At 41.8% G+C, this 22510-nt stretch overlaps 1 protein-coding gene across 1 annotated transcript in view; it reads right to left on the reverse strand.

Annotated features, from left to right (window-relative positions):
* Positions 1-22111, reverse strand: part of IRF2 (interferon regulatory factor 2) — a 132788-nt gene extending 110677 nt beyond the window's left edge. Inside the window, exon 1 of the mRNA XM_006834429.1 lies at positions 21926-22111. The gene's annotated coding sequence lies outside the window, so the exon portion shown is untranslated. The remainder of the gene's footprint in view (positions 1-21925) is intronic.
* Between the last annotated feature and the right edge of the window lie 399 nt (positions 22112-22510).

Consider the following 22510-nt stretch of genomic DNA (forward strand, 5'->3'; position numbering starts at 1 on the left):
GTAGTATCCAATTTGTCTGGGTGGGTCTGATGAAAGGAGATGGGGATAAGTCTCTTGTGATACAATAGTGAATAATTGTTATCAGGACTGACTGTGAGGATTGGAAATGTAAAGGTAGATGTTTTGTAGCAAAAGGAGGGGTCTGATTGACTTTGCAGTCTAGGAGCGGAGGTCCCAGGGACCATCAAGGGAGAAGAGCGGAGAGCGGGATCCTACCCAGAGAAGCAGTGAAGCCAGAGATGGAGGCAGAGATGATGATGTGGAGAGATGAAGTGGCTGGGGACTTTAGACCTAGAGAGGGAGAGGGGGTGTGTGCTGAGGACTGGTGGTGGTGGGGGGAGGCTTGCAGGGTATACCCTTTGGTTGTTTGATGATGCATGGAGGGGATTGTAACCATGGCAATGTAATGATATACGATGAATGTAAAGCTAATGTTCTCCCATGTAAACTCTCACATAATTCACAATAAAACATTAAAGAAAAATAAAAAAAGGTTGTCTTAGGGTGCCTTTCTCTTGGTTCTCTAACTTGGGTGTTTTATCTGAATAAAGACAATTGTTTCAACCTCCTCTTTACTTGGGTATTATAAGCCTATTCACAATGACTTCATTCTCTCTATAAACCTAATCAAAACAAACAAAACATAGTACAGAATATTTTTATACTTCTGCATCACTTCCTCTTAGAAACATATGAAAGTACCTCAGAGGCAGGTCTGCTTATTATCAAAAGCACCAACCAATTCTTACTGCAATGCCTGTTATGTCTATGAATAACAAGCATATACCCTTCATATTTCCTCTTAAATAGTTACAGGTGTACAGTTCTGACACACCCAGCCACTAAACAGTCATTATCTATCATTTTCTCAATTATAAAGGGAGATGGGAGGGGTTCAAAATTTTCCATAATCTTGCAACAAAAAAATCCACTCTATCTTCAAAACACAGGCTTTAAAATTGCACAGGAACACATGCCTTGAATGAGATATTTGTGGCCACGAGGAACTGACCTAGACACTCCTCTATCTACTCTAGCCACAACAGAGAACTTCCCATGTACCAGAAGTGTCAGGAATGTTTAACCCTTACATGTTAAACATGTCTTTGCTCTTGCTGTTCTTTCAGCCATTTGCCACCAAATTGACATTCTCCGCCTACTTTGGCCCGGGGACTGTCAGTAGTGAGGCATACTCTGCTGTCTCTGGTTCAAGGCACAGCTCCTTCTGTTTCCCTCCTTTAGTCTTTTGCCTGCTGTGCTTCTGTTAAGCACATATTTCATTTTTTGTTGTTACAACAGACGGTTATTTAATACCCTATTTCTGTAACTTACATAAGTTCTTTGAGAACAGAGTAAAGAAATTTTTCAACATAGTGCCAAAACAACCAGTTCAGAGCAGAACTTGTGCTCCATGGCTGATTTTTTAGATGCACAACAGCCAGGCCTTTCTTCCAAGGTACTCAAGGTGAACTTGAAAGGCCAACCATTCAGTTAGCAGCTGAACGTGTTAACCATTAGCACTAATACTTGAAGCTAATGTTAAGAATTTTTTTGAACCACTATAAATTCAGATTTTGGCAAAGTACAATTCTTCTTAAGCCCTGCAGTATGTCAAACAGATACTACGTATCTTCTTCCCAGTCATTTACAATAACTCATTCTTAGTCAGAATTCATATTACCTCAAGAGCCAGGCCAAATCATCTAATAAAGGTCAACTTTACAAAGGACTGGAGGAAAATGAAAACTCTGAGCAGAACATATACATAAACCAAAAAAAAAAAAAACATACACAAGCAATATTCCGCTGAATTTCTTCATCTACTATAGCTCTTGTAAGGATAAATTTGTGGTCTCTCATTCTATCGATAATTTATAATAAATTCCCAAATGCTTTTATTTTATTTAGCAGATCTGTTATTTCAGTAATAATTCACCCATTCTAATAATGGCACTGAAACATTATAGAATGGATTAGACTATAATTAAATTCTCATCCCCCAGAATGCTATTTTGAGATTGCTTTTACTCACTTTTACCCAAAAATGCCACAGAAGAAATGAATCCCAGGATCTTTTTCATGATTCCCAAATTCAGAGCAGCTGCTACCATATTCACTACCATATACAATCACTGCTATATTTTCCCTCTCTTCTGGAAGTTTAGAATTCAAAATAAAACAGAAAACAAAAAATAATCATAGTTCTTTACTATAGAATTGAGACACTAGACTGCTAACTGCAAGGCTGATGGCTCAAACCCACAAGCCGCTCCTCAGGACCTCTATAGAAGGTCTCTATAAATCAGAACCGACTAGAAGGCACTTAACAAAAATAACACTGAGTTTAATAAAATGTACTACTATATCATTTACTCTGTTCATCTGACTTGAGCAGATCATATGATTTCTAACATTCTATGAGAAGTTAAGCTATTTTCTGATTGTGGCATTCTGTGTCTACCTCCTTTCTATCAATTTACCCTACTGTGGTGACTTGCATGTTGCTATGATGCTGGACATTTTGCTACCAGTATTTCAAATACCACCAGGGTCCCAGTACAGATTTCAGTACAGCTTCCAGACTAAGGCAAATTAGGAAGAAAGACCTCACAATCTATATCTGAAAAGTAGCCAAAGAAAACCCAACGTCCAACAGTGCTGAAAGATGAGTCTACTAAATTGTAAGGCACACAATGCATTCAACCACAGATTCAACACACCAACCTTCATGAAGACGGTGCAAGACCAGGCAACATTTTGCTCTGCTGTACATGGGGTCAACATGAGCCAGAGCCCACTTGATGGACTAATAAGAATGGTGTTGCTGTTAAGTGCCATCGAGTCTGTTCCAACCCATAGGGACCCTGTATAGGGTTTCCCAGAAGCAGCTGGTGAGCTTGAACCACTGATCTTGTAATTCAAACTAACTTTGTAGTCCAACACATTAACTCATAGCGCCACACCAGGACTCTACTAAAGAATGATAGTGGTGGTGTGCCATTGAGTCAGTTCCAACTCACAACTACCCTGCAAAGGATTTCCAAGGCTATCAATCTTTACGGGAGCAGAAAGTATCATTTTCTCCTGTGGAACTGCTGGTAGTTTCGAACTGCTGACCATAAGGTTAGCAGCCAGACTCGTAACCACTATGTTACGCATCCTAAATATATTTCTGATTCTAATGTTCTATGAGAACTTACGCATTCTCAACTAATTTTTCCACTGAACAATCCTCTCTGATTTACTCTATTCAGTATAAGTTAATTCTCCTATGTGTGTGTTATCAGGGTTACATCAGTTGAAATTTTAAAAAAATTATTTGTGCTGTATGCTACACACTGACATGAGGGAGAATCTTTGTTTGTTTTTCAGATTGTACTAGAATACTACCTTTGTGGAGCATACAAAATGAATGACTAAAAATCCATTCATAAATTCACTCCTTAACTGTCATGAGTGATAATCATTCTTTCATTCCAGGCAAATAAAGGTATTCACTAAGGCCAAACACACACTTCCACAGACTCGCGGAGAAAATGATGCATTTTAAAAAACAAATGAAGTCCTAATTTCCCCTTTAGGTAGATGCCAACTCAAGTCATCTGAGGAGAAAACCTCTCACCACCATTCACAGGGCAAGATTTCTCCCCCCGTCCCTTCCCCCCAAACACACACACAAAATTCCAGGAAGGGATTTAGAAATCCAAAGTAAACCAAACCCCACTTAATACATTTTATTTAGGATGCAATAAACTACCATAGGGCATCAGAGGCTATAATCTTTACAGAAATATACTGTCACATCTTTCTCCTGCAGAGTAGACGGTGGGTCCGATTTATGGGCATTTGAACCAACTTGATTGGCCATGGTTTTGCATTTTCGGGTTTGGGTTACTAGTTACAGTGTCTATTTTGAGGGCGAATAGGTAAATATCCAGAAAAAAGTAGGGAGTAGAGATAAATATCAGAATGTTTTCAGACAAACATATTTGTTATCATAAGAACTCTATTTGTACTTGAAGTGCCCACATAGTTTTCCTGAGTGGCAAAACACACCAGACAGCAGCTGAATTCTACATACCAAGCAGAGCATAAAAGAGCGAAAAACAGCAATAACAATAAAGCAATGTCTTTCTTTATTCTTATTAAGATTCATGAAGAATATTTTTTTTTTAATAAAATGTATACATTTAACCATGTGTGGCACAAACAATTAAGCATTCGACTACTAGCTGAAAGGTGAGGGTTAAAATCTACATAGAGGCATCTCGGAAGAAAGGCCTGACTATATGCTTCCAAAAGGTCACAGCCTTGACAATTCTATGGAGCAGTTGTATTCTGCAAACTAGGAGTTGCCATGAGTTGAGTTGGCTTATCAGCAACTAACAACAACAACCTGGCCCAAAGTCTGTCACAGTAGTCCTATTGCTTTCACTGTAACCTGACACAATCCCATGTAACCCAAAGAAGAAGATCTCTGAAAGGTATTCCCAAATACCTAAAATCACCAAGAAGTGATTTGTGGCACTATGGTCTTAGTTGCAATTGATTCTATTTTATCTATCTATAAAAATTAGGCTCCTAACTGTCAGGCGCTCTGGTAGCATAATGGTTAAGAATCGGGCTGCTAACCTCAGGGTCAGCAGTTCAAAACTATAAGCTGTTCCACGGGAGAAAGATGAGGCTTTCTGCTCCCATAAAGATTTACAGCCTTGGAAACCCTATACAGGGTCGCTGTGAGTCGGAACCGACTCCATGGCACATAACAACAATTGTCAGGAGGAGTCCTGGTGCGGTACTGTAGGATAAGTATTGGACTGCTAACCACAAGGTTTGCAGTTCAAACCCACCAGTCGCTCCTCAGAAATCGTATACAGGGTCGCTATGAGTCAGAACTGACTCGAAGTCATCTAGTAGCAACAACAAACTATAAAAATCCATTTGTAAATCAACAATTCCCTCTCTGTAAACAGAGTTGATGGGGATGGGCAACCTAGACATTGGCTACCTAAAATGGGGGGACTATAAAGGCACAAAGTGGCTGGCTTACAAGTTTTCAAGAGGGAGTTTAGTTTCAGAGAGTGTGTGAGGGAAGGTAGACTCCCTACTGAATAGTCTTCATCTTGTCTAGATGGGTCTGGTGAAAGGAGATGGGATAAGATTCTTATGATTCAATAGTGAATAATTGTTATCATGACTAATTGCAATTGTCACAACTGTAAAGGCAGAAGTTTTGTAACAAAAAGGGGGGAGTAGTTAATCTTACAATCAGGAATAGAGGAAACCCTAGGACCATCAAAGGAGAAGAGCACAAGCAGAATGCAGGCAGAGATGTGGACATGGAGAGAGGGAGCAGCTGAAGATCTAGACTATTGGAAAGGGACAGGCTGTGTGCTGGAGGCCAGGAGGCAACCTTGCAGAATGTGTCCTTTGGTTGTTTAAATGATTATATATTCCTGAGGGTCTTTGTGTAGATCCCCCCACCGCCCAAAAAAACAAAACAGAGGAAATAGAATCAAATACTGTTGAATGATGATGCACAGAGGAGACTGTAATCACTGCAAAGAAATGATGAGTGTAAAACCGATGTTCTCCCATGTAAACCATCACTCAATTCACAATAAAAATTAAAAAAAAAAAAAAAAGGGTCCCTGTGAGAAGGAACTCACTTGACAGCACTTAACAACAACAACTTAACTAACTGAAAGCCAAGTTGATTACTTTTTTATTTTTATTTCTTCCTTTACACATAGAAGAGTCCACGGGTGATATAAACAATTAACACTCTCCATATTTGTGTGGCGCTATGGGCTAGTGCGTCAGACTGCAAAGTCGTTTGAACTGCAAGGTTGGTGGTTCAAGCTCATGAGCTGCTCCTTGGAAACCCTATAGAGGGTCACTGTGGGTCAGAATTGACTTGACGGTACTTAACAACAACAACTGCTAACCAAAATGCTAGAAGTCCAAGGCCACTCTGAAGCACCTCAAAAGAAAAGCCTAGTGATCTATTTCTGGAAATCAACCACTAAAAACCCTATGCAGCCCAGTTCTATTCTGACGCACATGGGGTGGGTAGGACAACTGGACCTGAACCTTTATCCACCTAGGAACTCCCTAGCTGTTGTTGGTAAATGTGTCAAGTCAGTTCGGACTCAGTATATAGGGTTTCTGAGGAAAAGCTTGTGGATTTGAACCACCAACCTTGTGGTTAACAGTCTAGTGCTTATTCTACAGTATCACCCTAGGATCCCAACATATAGTATAGCACTTAGAAGCCAGGGTGACCAGACTTTGTCTCCCATTCTTCTGACATAATTATCAAGAGGGACCAATCCCTGGAGAAGGACATCATATTTGGTAAAGTGGAGGGTGGGAGGAAAAGAGGAAGACTTCTAATGAGATGGACTGGCACAGAGGCAGCAGCAATGGGCTGAAACATAGCACTGATTTTGAGGGAGGCACAGGACCAGGCAGTGTTTCATTCTGTTATGCATAAAGCTGTTATGAATCGGTACCCACCAGATGGCACCTAACTAATAACAACAAACAAAATGCTTGTCCAGTGATTGAAAGATCAAATAATCAATTGTTTCAGTTGAATACCCTTCCATTTCCCATCTCCCAAACTGCAATCTGACTTTGAGAATAGAAAATAGTCAAGAAAACATGTTAAGACATGAAGAGCACCTGTAAGAGAAGCAAATCCTCTCCAGTAAAGTTTAAATTTGTCCCAACTTCACAGATCAACAGTATCATCACACCCTGAAGTGTAAATAGCAGTTCATCTACATCCCCTACTTGGGCCTCCCTTCCAGGCTACCCACTCTACAATGGAGAGAAGAAAAGGGAAGCAGCAGCAGCTGTGTGGTCTCTTGCTGTTGTTGTTGTTGTTGTTGTTGTTGAAAGTGCCATTAAACTGGTTCCGACTCATTGCGATCCATACAGGGCTTCTGAGCTGCAACTGTGAGCTTGAACCACCAACCTTGCGGTTCAAACCGACCTTGCAGTCCAGTGCATCAGCCCACAGCACCACAAAGCACCCCACATCCTCAATCTCATCCCTGTGGGGCATCAGCCTCCTGTGTAATGTCTCTGTCCGTGTTCTTTCTTCCTACTTTGAGGACCTTAACTTTTAAAACTCAGAAAAGCAGTGAGGTTGAATTCATTTTCTCCATATGCACAAAATCCCAGTATCCCAGAAAAGAGTCAATAAAGATTTACCTTTAGGATTATTATTTTAAAATAAGATTATGCTTTCCTGTCTTTCTGTCCATTACCAATCCCCAAAACTACTAGAGTCTACTTAAAACTAATCAACACTGTTTTTATTGGAGGAAAGCAATCAAGAAAAGCTCTGACCCACCGAGCAGCTGGGAATTTCTTTGCTGAAGGTTTGGTTTAGTCTTTATTTTTCTAGCTGCTGGCCCTGCTAACATGATTCAGTGAAGGTCACATTTAATCTTGCAGAGAAAAGCTACCTAAGCAGTTCTAAGGTAGGCTTCTGTAAAAAAATAAATTGCCTTGGCTCTGTGGATCTGCCTGTTGCTTCAACTTAGCAATTACAGTCTAAGGGAGCAAATGAAGGCAACTGTAAAATATTGTACATAATTTCAAAGGAATTTCACAGCATATATGTTACAGACTGAAGAGTGTTCATTAACAAACCCACAGAGAAAGTAGCATCTCCCAGATGCATATCTACCCTTTATGATGCTTATAAACAAATAGCTTATTGATATATACAGAGGGTATCAGTACCATCATTGGGACTTAAATGACCATAGGAACAGCCAACAGGATTTTATTTTTTAAAGGCCTGGGTACCAAAGACAAAAACCACAAGTTGATTTTTCGCCATGTAGATAAAGGGCCCCTACAACAAAGCCACAAATCCTAATGCAAAGAGACAAATTCCAACATGGGCATGTTCAACATGCATATTATTAGGTTTTCTCATGCAGAGTAGATCTGTTCTGAGTTTATATCAATAAAGAGCTCTTTTCTTCCCTGACTGAGATGCCTCACATTTCTCAAGTATTCTTATATAAGAGGTGACTTTAAAAAATTCATGAAAATACTCCATGGATTTTAAGTTCATTTTTCCATGAGATTTTTGACAGATATAGCATTGCTAGTGGGGCAGCATCATATTTCTTGACAAAAAGAGTGTCCCAACCTCATGAAGCATCATCAAGCTATAAGAGTCTTCAAGTAGTGAGAGCTGCGGCAGGATACTGGTAACTTCTCTCAGGACTAGCTGAAAAGAGTCTTGATTCAAGAGCCTGGATCCAGATAGCAAGGCAGAGAGTATACAAATAAATAGCTTAAGTCCAGTATTATCCTCAAAAAGAGCCAATTTATTTTGCCTAATCTTACAGTCCACCACTCCTCTGTTAGTTTGTCATATTGTGGTAGCTTGCATGTAGCTATGATTCTGAAAGCTATGCCACAGGTATTTTAAATACCAGCAGGGTTATCCATGGTACAGAGGTTTCAGCTGAGCTTCCAGACCAAGACAGTCTAGGAAGAAGAGACGTACTACTTCTGAATGTTTAGTCACTGAAAAGCGTATGAATAGTAGGACAACACTGTCAACACTAGAATATTGAATACTGAGTCATGATAAAGAGCACTAGAATATTGTCAGATATAGTGCCAGAAGATGAGTTTCTCAGGTTGGAAGGCACTCAAAACGCAACTGGGAAGAGCTATCTCCTCAAAACAGAGTTGACCATGATGACAAGAATCAAGTAAAGCATTCAGGACTTTAATTTACTGGCGGGGTACAACTCAAAATCAAGGAAAACAGCTGTAAACATTAATTAGTACTCGGACATGGAATGCACAAAGTATGAACCTAAGTAAACTGGAAGTTGTCAAACAAGAAATGGAACACATACATAGATATCCTAGGCACTAGTGATCTGAAATGGACTGGCATTGGCCATTTTGAACCTGACAATCACATGGTTAACAATACTAGGAATGCTAAATTGAGAAGGCATGGTGTCACATTTATCATCAAAATCATATGTATTAAGATCTGTCTTGAAGTACAACACTGCATGTGATACATACTGTGAAGAAGACCAGTTAATGCCACTACTATTCAAATGTATGTACCAACGATTAAAGCCAGTGATGATGAAACTGAACAATTCTACCAGCTTCTTCAGTCTGAAACTGATTAAACATGCAATCAGATATATTGATAATCACTGGCAATTGGAATGCAAAGGTTGGAAACAAAGAGGAAGAATCCGTAGTTGGAAAATATGGCCCTGGTGATAGCATCGATGCTGGAAATTGCATGATACAATTTTGCAAGACTGATGACTTCTTCACTGCAAATACCTTTTTTAAACAGCATAAAAGACAGCTATACACATGGACCTCACCATATGGAATACGCAGAAATCAAATTGACTACATACGTGGAAAAGAGACGGTAGAAAACTCCATATCAAGGCCAGGGACTGAGTCTGGAGCAGACCATCAATTGCTCATATGCAATTTCAATCTGAAGCTGAAGAAAATTAAATACACAGGGGCCAAAATATGACCTTAAGTATATCCAACTTGAATTTAGAGATCATCTGAAGAACAGATTTGATGCATTAGAAACTAAAGACCCAAGACTAGAAGAGTTATGGGATGACATCAAGAACATCATACAGGAAGAAAGCAAAAGGTCATTAAGAAGCTAAGAAAGAAGGAAAAAACCATGAATGTCAGAGGAGATTCTGAAACTTGCTCCCCAACATAGAGATGCTAAAGCAAATGGAAGAAATGAGGAGGTAAAAGAATTGAATAGAAAATTTCACAAAGAAGCTCAGAAAGACAAAGTCAAATCCTATAATGAAATATGCAAACACCTGGAGTTAGAAAATCAAAAGGGAAGAACATGCTCAGCATTCCTCAAGCTGAGGGAACTGGAGAAAAAAATTGAAGCCTCAGCTTAGACATTGAAGGATTCTATGGGCAAAATATTGAATAATGGAAAAAGCATAAAAAGAAGATGGAAGGACTATACAGAATCACTGCACCAGAAAGAGATGGTCGATGTTCAACCATTTGATGAGGTAGCATAAGAGCCAATGATGCTAAAGGAAGTTCAAGGTGCATTGAAGGCATTGGCAAAGAACAAGGCACCAGGAATTGATGGAATACAAATTGAAACCTTTCAACAAACTGATGCAGCACTGGAGGCATTCACTCATCTATGTCAAGAAAGTTGGAAGACAACTACCTGGCCAACTGACTGGAAGAGATCCACATTTGTGCCCATTCCAAAGAGAAATGACCAAATGGAATGCAGAAATCATCAGACGATATCATTAAAATCCTTTGCAAGCAAAATTTTGCTAAAGATAATTCAAAAACGATAATGAACTTCCAGAGGTTCAAGCCGGATTCAGATGAGGATATGAACAAGGGATATCATTACTGATGTCAGATGGATCTTGGCTGAAAGCAAAGAATACCAGAAAGATGTTTAACTGTGCTTTATTGACTATGCAAAGGCTTTCAATTGTGTTGATCATGACAAACTATGGACAGCATTGCAGAGAATGAGTATTTCGGAACACTTAATTGTGCTCGTGAGGAACCTGTACATAGAGCAGGAGACAGTTGTTTGAACAGAACAAGAGAACAACGAATGATTTAAAATTAGGAAATGTGTGAGCCAGGGTTGTATTCTTTCACCATACTTATTCATTCTGTATACTAGGCAATATCTCAGAAGCTGGATTATATGAAGAAAAACATGACATCAAGAATAAAGGAAGACTCATTAACAACCTGAGATATGCAGATGATACAACCTTGCTTGCTGAAAGTGAAGAGGACTTAATATGCTTACTGATGAAGATCAAAGACCACAATCCTCGGTATGGATTGCACCTCAACGTAAACAAAACAAAAATCCTCACCACTGAGCCAATAAATAACATCCATTTAAATGGAGTAAAGATTGATGTTGTCAAAAACTTCAGTTTGCCCAGATCAACCATGAACACTCATGGAACCAGCAATCAAGAAATCAAACGACATTATTACATTAGGCAAATCTGCTGCCAAAGACCTCTTTAAAGTGTTGAAGAACAAAGATGTCACTTTAAGGGATAAGGTGTGTCTGACCCAAACCATGGTATTTTCAGTAATCTCATATGCATGTGAAAATTGGGCAATGAATAAGGAAGACTGTGGAAGAATCGATGTATTTGATTTATGGTGTTAGAGGAGAATATTGAAAGTACCACGGACTGCCAGAAGAACAAACCAATCTATGTTGGAAAAAGTACAGCCAGAATGCTCCCTGAAAGCCAGGGTGGCCAGACTTCATCTCTCATACTTCAGACATATTTTCAGGAGTGACCAGTCCCTGGAGATGGATATCTTGTTTGGTAAAATGGAAGGGAGGAGAAAAAGAAGACTCACAATGCGATGGATTAGCACAGTGGCAGCAGCAATGGACTCAAATGTAGCAATGATTGTGAGGTTGGCCCAGGACCAGGCAGTGTTTAGTTCTGTTGTGCATAGGGACGTTATAAGTAGGTACCTACTCAATGGCATATAACAACAACAGCAATCTTACAGTAGGAGCGATGATGAAACTGCAGGATAAGCACTGGGCTGCTAACTATAAAGTCAGCAGTTCAAACCCACCAATGTCTCCAGGTGACAAAGATGAGACTTTCTGCTCCCACACAGATTATGGAGAATCAGAACATATAGGATCACTGTGAATCCAACACAACTCAATGGCAATGCATTCAATCTAATCTTATACTAGGGAATCTTGGTGAAGTAATAACTGATTAAGTAGTTGGCTGCTATCTGTAACAACCACAAGGTTGTTCAAACCTCTCCAGCAGCTAGTGGGAGAAATACCTGGTATCTCTTTCCAAAAAGATTACAGCCAAATCAGGGAAGTTCTACGCTATCACATGGGGTCACCAGGAGTCGAAAACAACTCAACAGCTCCTAATGACAACCACAACAACAAGCTTACACAGCACAGAGGAGTGGTCAAAAGGGGGGCAATTTAGAATTGTCCCAAATTATAAAAGTAACATGCTTGTTGCATTATATTTGGAAACTACAAAAGTATTTCAAAGGGGAAAAACCCACAATCCCATTATCCAAATGACATGTTTTCTTCCAGTTTTGTTTTAAATCATGTCATACAAATACACACATTTAAAAATAGAAATCGGGTCATAATTGAATATCCTCTAGTTTCCATCCAGAATATACCATAAACATTTTCCCATCATTCGATGCTTTTCAAAAACATGAATTTCATACACTAACTATACTTATATCTGAATGTGCCATAATTCAATTATACATGTCCCTATTGTTGGCTATTTCAGTTGTTTCCAAGTTTTCACTCTAACAAAAGCCAATTCAATAAACATCCTTGTACATAAATCTTTAGCCCCAACTCTGGTTACTTCAATAAGTAGATTCCTAGAAATGGAATTAACTGGATCAGAGTGTTTAACATTTTTAAGACTTTCAGCACATAACACTAACCAGAAAGATTGGCTCAATGTATAGTACCAACTACAATGAAGAGTACAGTGTGTTGTTTCAAAATCCATGACCTACAGCACCCAGTTTGAGCGTTCATAATTCAGTCTTGACTTGTACATTTATTTTTTACTAGCCCATTCTCTTTCCTTGTTGTTGGGGTTGTGAGTCATTGAATCAATTGTGACTCACAGTCAGAATCATAATAACCATACATACAGAGTAGAACTGCTCCATAGGGCTTCTTAGGTTGTAATCTTTTTAGGAGGAATCCTGGTGAGATGCTGTGAGTTAATGTGCTGGACTGTTAGGTTGGTATGAACCACAAGGTTGGCAGTTCAATCTCATCAGCTGTGCCTCGGAAATATTTAACAATAGTCTTTTCAGGGGCAGATCACAAGCTCTTTCTCTCGAGGGGCAGAAGGTAAGTTCCAAACACTAAATTTCTGTTTAGCAACCAAGCGCTTAATAAATTTGCCACCAGCATTCTTTACCTCCTACCACCTGGCAAAATACAAAACTGAACCAACAAAGACACTTGGAGAAAGGTGTATTGTAATTTTGGAATAAGTTTTCACCATGTGCCTAATGCAATCGTCTTTTGGTTTCTTGACTGCTACTCCAATGAGAAAGAGCTCTGGTAGCGTAGTGGTTACAAACCAGGCTGCTAATCTCACAGTCAGCAGTTCAAATCTACCAGCCGTTCTGTGGGAGAAAGATGAGGCTTTCTGCTCCCGTAAAGATTTACAGCCTCAGAAACCCTATCAGGGTCGCTATGAGCCAGAATCGACTCCAAGGTACACCACCACGACACTTCCATGAGTGTTGATTATAAATCCAAGTAAAACGAATCCTTGACAACTTGAGTCTTTCCTCTATTTAGCATGATATTGTTTATTGGTCCAGGTGTGAGTCCTCAAATGCTGTTGTTGTTATCCACTGTGACATAAATCCATGACTCATAGCGACTCCTTGCTCAACAGAACAAAACACTGCCTAGTCCTGTACCATCCTTCGAGGATCAGACCATTGTGAGCTACAGGATTCTCAAGGCTAATTTTCAGAAGTAGATTGCTACGCCTTTCTTGTTAGTTCATCTTAGCCTAAAAGTTCTGTTGCAACATGCAAGCCTCCATTAATAGACAATGTTGTTGTTGTTGTTGTTGTTAAGGGCCGTTGAGTCGGTTCTGACCCGACTTGAACCACCGACCTTGCAGTTCAAACGGCTTTGCAGTCTGGCACACTGACCCACAACGCCAAATCAGGACTCCATTAATAGACATTAGTGGCCAAAAATCAAACCTAGGTCACTATGAATTGGAACCAACTCAATGACGCTTAACAACAATTGACTATAAATCCAAGTAAAATTAAATCCTTGACAATTTCAATCTTTTCTCCATTTATCACGATATTGTTTATTTGGTCCATGTGTGAGGATTTTTGTTTTCTTTCCATTGAGGTGTGAACTATACTGAAGGTTGTAGTCTTTGATTTTCATTAGCAAGTGCTTCAAATCCTCTTCCGTTTCAGGGAACAAGGTTATATCATCTGCATATCTCAGGTTGTTAATGAGCCTTCCTCCAATCCTGGTGTCACAGTCTTTTTCATATAGTACAGCTTGTCAGACAATTGGCTCTTGATAGCTTCTTGATCTATGTACAGGTTCCTCATGAGCACAATTCAGTATTCTGGAATACCCAGTCTTTGAAATGTTATCCGTAGTTTGTTTTGATTCACACAGTCGAATGTGTTTGCATAGTCAATAAAACACAAGTAAACATCTTATGGTATGTTCTGCTTTCAATCAAGATCCATCTGACATCAGCAATGATATCCCTCATTCCATTTGTCTGCCAGTTTTTTATACTATGGTAGCTTGGATGTTGATGTGATGCTCACTGATGGTGGACAGGTTTTAGTCTAAGCCATTGTTGTTGCTGTTAAGTGCCATCGAGATGGTTCCGACTCATAGCAACCCTGTGCAGAGTTTTTGAGGCTTTCAATCTTTTCAGGAGCAGAAAGCCTCATCTGTCTCCCGAGGAGTGACTGGTGGGCTAGAACCAAGAACTTTGTGGTTCTCACTCCAGTGCTTATCATATGGAGCAACGCAATTCCTCCAATTCAAACTGTACCCTAACACTTATACCCATAAGGAGTTTCAACCACACCCAAGTGATAACTACTTACACTTCTGTGTATAGCCTCTTAAAGTCAGAAAGTCAATAGAATGTTAAACTCAGAGGACCCAGACCATGAATTCTATTTATAAAGTACTTCTTCAGATCATTCAAAAACCTGATGTTCATAAGCTCAGTAAGAACAAATTAAGTTGCTAAAAAGCTCATGTTTTCTTTGATCACATTATGTATATAAGTATCAAGTGCTGTTACATAGATAGCAACAAATTGCCATGTTCACCAGAAAAGAAATTATTGTTATTAAATGCCGTGGACTCAATTTTGACTCAGTGACCCTGTGTAGGGTTTTCAAGGAGAGGCTGGTGAGCTTGGACCTCTGACTATCGGTTCAAACTGACCTTACAGTCCAGCACATTAACCCAGAGCATCACACTAGAACTCCCAAATTACATAACAAGCAGTTAACGCTTAAAAATGTTTAATGAAAACTAGACAGGCTTTTATCACCCAAAATTCTAAACTAAGATATTTTGAACTAAACTGGTCTTGCCCTTGAGAAAAAAATGCTTACAATCCATCACCAAAAAGAAAGAAAAGAGGAAGAAGAAAAAACCTGCACAACTTGTCAAGAAGATGGGGCTATACACAGCAGGTACATGGGACATGGCACATAGCAATGTTCCTTGCTTTAAACTCCTTGCGGATGGGAGCTGACTACGAACTCAGCAATAGGAAATCTAATCTAAGTCAAAACAGTAACAAACAAGTAGAAAAGAAGCCCAAACTTTGTGTGGCCTTCCTAAAGTAAGATTGTTGTTGTTGTTGTTGTTAAGTGCCATCGAGTCGGTTCCGACCCATTGCGACCCTGTACAGGGTTTCCGAGGGTGTAAATCTTTACGGGAGTAGAAAGCCTTATCTTTCTCCCGCGGAGCGGCTGGTAGTTTCGAACCGCTGACCTTAAGGTTCGCAGCCCGATTCATAACCACTACGCTACCAGAGATAGACCCATAAAAAGTTCTTCCTGCTTCTCTAAAATGAAACATTCAAAGTCTCACAACCATCATATTAATATCAGTGTTGTATAACAAGCAAGGTCAACATCAGCAGAGCAGACAGAGAAAAACCACAGACCCCTATTCAAAGAACTGACTAAAAGGAGGAAGGCAGGCTCCGCTGGATGGCCTTCCTGCATAGCTGTGGCCCCTGAGCCAATGAAGAGTAGTTTTGACCCTGGGTAGAGACACTTGAGAGCCTAACAAGGTAGAGTGGTTAAGGCACTGTATTGCTAACAGTAAGGTCAGTGGTTCGAACCCACCAGTTCCACAGGAAAACGATGCAGCACTCAGCTTCCATAAAGATTGTTGTTGTCATGTGTCATTAAGTTGGTTCTGACTCATAAAGACCCTGTTTGGGGTCTCCTAGGAGCGGTTGGTGAGTTTGAAGCACCGACCTTATGGTTCAAACCAACCTTATGGTCCATATCCTACAGCGCCATACCAGCATATAAAGATTACAACTTTGGAAACCCTATGGAGCAGATCTACTCTGTTCTGTAGGGTCATGGAGAGTCGAAATTGATTCAACAGCAACAGGTTTGGGTTCTTGGGTATAGACACTGGAAGGAGGCCCCTGGTTGTGCAACGTTAAGCACACAGCTGCTAACTGAAATGCTGGCAATTTGAACCTACCAAAAGGAGCTCTGGTAGTGTAGTGGTTACAAATCGGGCTGCGAACCACAAGGTCAACAGTTTGAAACTACCAGCTGTTCCTCTAGAGAAAGATGAGGCTTTCTACTCCCGTAAAGATTTACAGCCTTGGAAACCCTACACAGGGTCGCTATGAGTCGGAACCGACTCCACAGCACACAACCACCACTGCCACCATAGAAAAGATCTACCTATCCATTCCCATAAAGATGACAGCTATGGAAATGCATGGAGCAGTTTTACTCTGTTCTATAGGATCACTGTGAGTTGGAATCAACTCCACAGCACAAACCTCCACAGAGATACGATTCAGTGGTGTCCCACCTTGGCTCTATACCTGTTACCTGAGGGAATCTCACTCTGGGGAATGTCATAGGCTGACTAAAGACACAGATTCTCAACAGGGAGGGAAGAAGAGAAGTTCTCAAACTTAAGGACTGATAACAAAACCAACCAGCACATCTTACAGATGTAAAAACTAAGGCACAGAAGAGGTAATGAACAGTTAGTAGAAGACCTGAGCATCAGTTCAGTATCTTCCACTACACAGAACCTTGTATATAGCTGGTTTTCAGTGAGTATTTACAAATAAATGAGCTAATTCCATAATGGTCATATTGATTTAACAAAATAACTGCGTGACACCTACAACGGTTCCTAATTTGTGTTCCCTGGACCCCTGGCAGAACTCAAAGGTACTGATGGAAGTGGGAGTGTCCTCTCATAGTTTTACTACCTCCAAAAGCCCAACAGAATCATAAGCTTACCTAAAAAAGGACAGCCCAGGTTATCTAAAACACCAAGTTTTTCTACTTCTCCTGGAATCGTATAAACTAAATTTGGTGGTGATGGTTTTCTCAATCATAAGTTCTGACTGGAAATCCTATGTGTTTCTGAGTAATCAAAAATGGGCAAATGAATTCTGCCTAAGGAGATGCAATTTGTTTCAAGAGAGTAAAAAAAAAATGGGGCCTATGAGGGGGGGAAATCATTTTGAAGGGTTCCTGCAAGTTAAAAAGTTAAGACTGTAGCCTGCTCTGTGCTTTGAATCCAGAGGGCCCAGGCTGACCTCTCAAGACGAAGTTACCTCTCAGCAGGAGGCACCTATAGGTTTCATGTCATAGCTGTGGATTTCCATTGGTACTTTAGGTAAAATACTGGTTTCAGGTTGACATGAATTCCCTTTATTGTTTCCTTCCATGTACAGAAGTTTTTGTTTAATTAAACCTTCCTCTCATTCCTATGAGCCTCCCAGCAACTCCACCACCAAGTCACTGCACAGCCCCACCTTGTGCAGACATTTTGCACAAATTATTGTTCAAACTCAAGTCAAAGGTGGGACAGAAAATGGGGAGACAGAGGCAGAAAGCTCTGACCTTTAACCTCTTCATAGGAAGGAGCATGATACCCCAGACATGACAAAAGGAAGCAAAACTGACTTTTATTATTAATACTTAACATTTTCAGTATTATTTTAAACATCATTTTATATATGCAATGATATATGTTACATATTTATTACATTATTATCTTCACACATATATAATGTTGGGCATACAGTACATATTCAATAAATGCAAGTTAATCAATTCCTTTCAAGGTATTATAGCAACATACTTAAGTTATCTAAAACAAGCCTGTAACTCTGTAACTAAAGCACCATGAGGCTTGGGAAGATTTTTTTTTAATTCCTATATAAAGACAGAAAATGCAACCATTGTTATTTCCATCTTATTTGGTCTCCGGAGATACAGCCTAGTTTTTCTTTTGACAGGAAAAATTCACTGACATTATTATTCTTCATTGTTAAATACTTCTTTGATGTTGTTAAGTGCAGTTGAGTCACTTCCAACTCATAACAACCCTGTAGAGGGTTTCCAAGGAGCGGCTGGTGGGTTTGAACTAAACCTTATGGCTCAAAGCCTGTGCTAATCTTGTAGCACCACACCACTTGACAGTGGTGACAGTGGTGGTAGAGTCAGTTCTGGCTCATAGCCACCCTGCTTTGGGTTTCCGAGGCTGTAAATTTTTATGGGAGCGAAAGCCTCATCTTTCTCCAGTGAAACAGCTGGTAGTTTCAAACTGCTGACCTTGAGGTTAGCAGCCCGACTTGTAACCATGATGCTATTTGACATAAAAAAGTTATTCCAAGTTTAATTTCTTACCATTATTTATATACTCTCAGAAGAAGTATAAGTCCCTCCTTGCTGGAAATTCCATAAGAAAAAGTCAGTGTTTAACTCAGTCGTGATCCCCTGGCTTTTGACGTAAATAGTAATCTGATAGATTTTTTTTTTTTCAAGTTAATGCCTTACATATTTATAGATTACTGTAGTTTACGCATCTGTCTTTCAAACATAGTATCTCAACTGTTCCTGAAAGCAACTCTCTGAGACACACAGTTAAGTAATAGTATGACTTTCATAGAACCTCAAAAGGATTTTTCATTGTTCATTATCAGCTCACCAACTAGAATGTAATCTCCCTAAAGGCTAATGGGAGGTCTTTCTTGTTCTCAGTGGAATTCACAAGCCTTGCACTTGGTCTGGCACAGAATAAGTGTGCTACAGATATTTAATGAATGAATAAATCAATTACCTTATCTACCTTAAGCCTTTTTTGGTATAAAGCAGATTAGGGAACCATAACCCAGTTCAGTGGCCTGTTCACTATCAAACGGAAACTGCGAAAATGCTCTAAAAAGGCAAAACAAAACAAGCAAACAGAAAACAGAGCTTATACTTGATAATATTAAGACAAAAAGTAAATATGTCCTTGCAACATGAGAAATTCAATGCATATCAAAGACTGAACTTCCCAAGCTTAAAATGTTCCATTACTAAGTTTAGATAGACATCTTTAACCAACTCTAGCAGACTGAATATTTGGCTAATAAAGCGCTTCAGAAAGCAAGGCATCAAAAAAGTGGGGTCATAGTTCACAGTTGCCCAAACTTTGTAGCAACCATTTGTTGGCCATAATTTCTTTCCAGTTTGACTGCAAACACTTACTTTTTATTATGATGCCTTTTTTTGTTTTTTTACAAGTAAAGACATCTGAAATATGTAATATTGTCTCTAACTTCTGAAGGTTAACAGGAAAAAAAAGGCAATTTACTGAGAATGGGAAATACTAAGTGTTTCATATTAAGACACAATTAAACTACACAAATCATAAGGACAGGAACTCTTGAATCTAAGAGGCCAAAATCTAACCTCTTACGCAATAGGCCAAGTTATAAATTATAATCATTCACTGATTACAATGAAATTCTGCACTTTGTCCCATCAATCAATATTCCAAGGTTATCCTTACAGATGCCAGTTTAAGTCCTAAGTATTCTATTTGCCAAAGTTTCCTTAGAAAAATACGTTTCTCTACGAATTTCTGAATTTTCTATTTCTACCCTACCCTACCCCCAACCCCCAAAAAAGGGCCCTGTGAAAAATCAGGTAACTCTGAGTTGGTGTGGGAGATGAAATTAAACAGGGACCACCCTTTGGTCTAATCCTGGTAAGGAAGCATGCCATCTAGCTAACACCAGGGCCATCCTCTTTCATGTTAGCCTGTCATCAGACGCCTGTAAGCACCTGCCCTTACGCACCAAAAAGTGCAGGCTGCTAGGGTCCAAATGTATTTACAGTCAGTCTGAAAACTAACAATCAGCTGCAAGCCTGACAACAACCTCGATGATTCCTGAAAATCCCCCAATAGGAAATGTAACTAGCCTCCACCCCCACCCTACCCCAACCATTCATCAAAAGCAGATCAAGCTACAGCAACAGGGAGGCAGGCCAGTGGCAGAAAGCAAATGTCATGGTCACTTTTCCTCGTTTCATTCCCTAACCAAGGACAAGGAGTACACTGCAGGGAGGAGGGAGCAGTTAAAATGTCCCCGCGTTTCAAACAACCATGGGATTAAAGACAGTGAAAACCCAGCATGTGGCAACCTCGATTTCCAATCCCGGGAGTCTATTTACAGCTGATTGCAAAAGGGTTCTGAATACCCGACAGAGCCGGGCACCTCCTTTGGTGCCGAATCACTTCCCTGCGCACAGCTCGGGCGAGAGGCTCCTCCGGGACGCAAACGCACCGAGAGCTGGGGCCAAAGAGAGACGCCAGTGCGTCCTGAACTGGAGGCTTGAGTTAGCATCTGAAAACATCCCAACTTGGAAAACATTCCCTCGCCCCTAGCGGGTGCTGGCCCCCAAGCCATGCCACTGGGAGCGGTGCGGGCAGGCTGGCGCCACGATTGGCCGTGGCAAGCAACCCTTGGTGGGCAAGCCCGGCCGGCGAGGCGGAAAGGAAGTGGCGGCCGCGGCTTTGCACCAACCATGTTCAGCCGCTGGGTAAATGTCTCCCGCTGTCCAGAGCCGGGTCGGAGAGTTTGGGGCGGGCATTCACCCCTCTCCCCTTTCTCAGCCCGCGCCCAACACCCCAAGGAGCCGCCGGCACCCACTCCTGTCCGCAGGGCGCCGCTCAGTCCCCAGGGTTCCCTGCCCCCACCTCGCCCGCTCCGTAGCCGAGGCGGGTCAGGCCCAGCGCGGGAGGCCGGCCCTGGGGCGCCGGTGGGGACCTGAGGCCACCGGTGCTAGGCCGCGGCCGGAGCAAATGACCCTCGGAGAAGTGCCCTCCGGGAACGCGCCGCCCGAGCACCTCGCGCTCCGGGACAAGTGCAGTGACAAAGCCCCAGGGCTAGGCCGGGCGCTGGCCGGCGGGAACGGGGATGCGGCGTCCCTCCGAAGGGCGGCCCAGCCCCCAGGAAACCCGGCGCGCTGGTCAGGCCCGCGCCCAACTCGCCCGCCGCGGGCTCCGGCTGTTGGCACCCGGCGCCCGATGCCCCCTCGCCGAACCCGAAGGGCGAGCAAACCGTGGGCCCGCCGCGGGGCGCCCCACCAAGTTTCCTTTGGCCGCGGCGAGAGGCGCCCGTCCGGGCCGGGTCGCCGGCAACCGGGCAAGCGGCGGGTTCCTGCTTTTTGACGCTTGAGGCTGCCTAGAGAAAGGTGCCGCCGCCGGACACCAAGAAGGAAGGGCTCGCTACCCTCTTTTGGTTCTGGTGACGGCGGTGGCTGTAAACACACACACTCAGAATAATTTGTTTTTAAAAGAGGCCTGACTCCAACAGACCCGGACCCACACACAACACCTGGGGAGCAGAACCACACAGAATAGGTCTGTGTCCATGGAACCACCTCTTCGCATCTGCAAATCCAAAAGTGAAATTAAACCTCCACCAACCTCCTCCTCCTCCTCCTCCCTTTATACCTCCTCCTCCTCCTCCTCGCAGCCTTAGCAGCCCCAGTAGCAGCTGCAATAGCAGTAGAAGCTGCTTCCCCTAAAATCAGATGATCCATAATTGCACCGACTGTTCCTCCAAAAATCGGTATTAATATTTCTGAACCCCGGCATCCCCGTCAGCAAAACATAGTGTCAAACCATCAGGACTTACTAGCACACACATCTCCACCGGTCCTCGTAAACATGCCCCCCGAGCAAAACACATACGCACAGTCACAACTATTATTTGAAAAATGTTACCTCTCAGTGTGCTTTTTCACGCTACCAATACAATTCCGCAAGGTTTAAGTGTTGCTAGGGTGTGTGAAATGGAAATGAAAGCCCGTCAGTTGAATAATCGCAGGAGCAAAACTAAAAGTTACTCCCCGGCTTGCCTGAGAACAGTCCAGATCGAAAGCAAAACAAGGAGAGGAAACTGCGAAGAGCTCAGTCTGGAAATCCCCCCACCCTCCGCCCTCCTCCGGCCTCCCTCCCTCCCTCGCCCTCCCCCCTCGGCCCTCCTCTCTCCGCCCTTCCTCCCCAGTGTTTGTTTCAAGCTTGTGCAACTGGGAGGTGGAGGCTGAGGGAGGGCGCGAGCGGCCGGGCCAAGAGGTACGGAAGTTCGCCGCCGCTGTTCATTGGCAGGCAGCGCCGCTTTCATCATTTCTCGAAAAAGTCAATTTCATTTTCACTTCCCCATGTCGTGGCAGCAGTTGCAACTAGCGGCTGCTCTTGAGTCTGCGGCTTGCACACCGGGGCGCTCACACTCACTGTACAAACACTCGAGCAGGGGGTCCAGGGATGACTTCGGATCAGGCCAGAAGGTAGTAGCAATAGCACAGGAAA

Source organism: Chrysochloris asiatica, unplaced genomic scaffold (assembly GCF_000296735.1).
Source record: "Chrysochloris asiatica unplaced genomic scaffold, ChrAsi1.0 scaffold00011, whole genome shotgun sequence".
In the NCBI taxonomy this organism is placed as follows: domain Eukaryota; kingdom Metazoa; phylum Chordata; class Mammalia; order Afrosoricida; family Chrysochloridae; genus Chrysochloris; species Chrysochloris asiatica.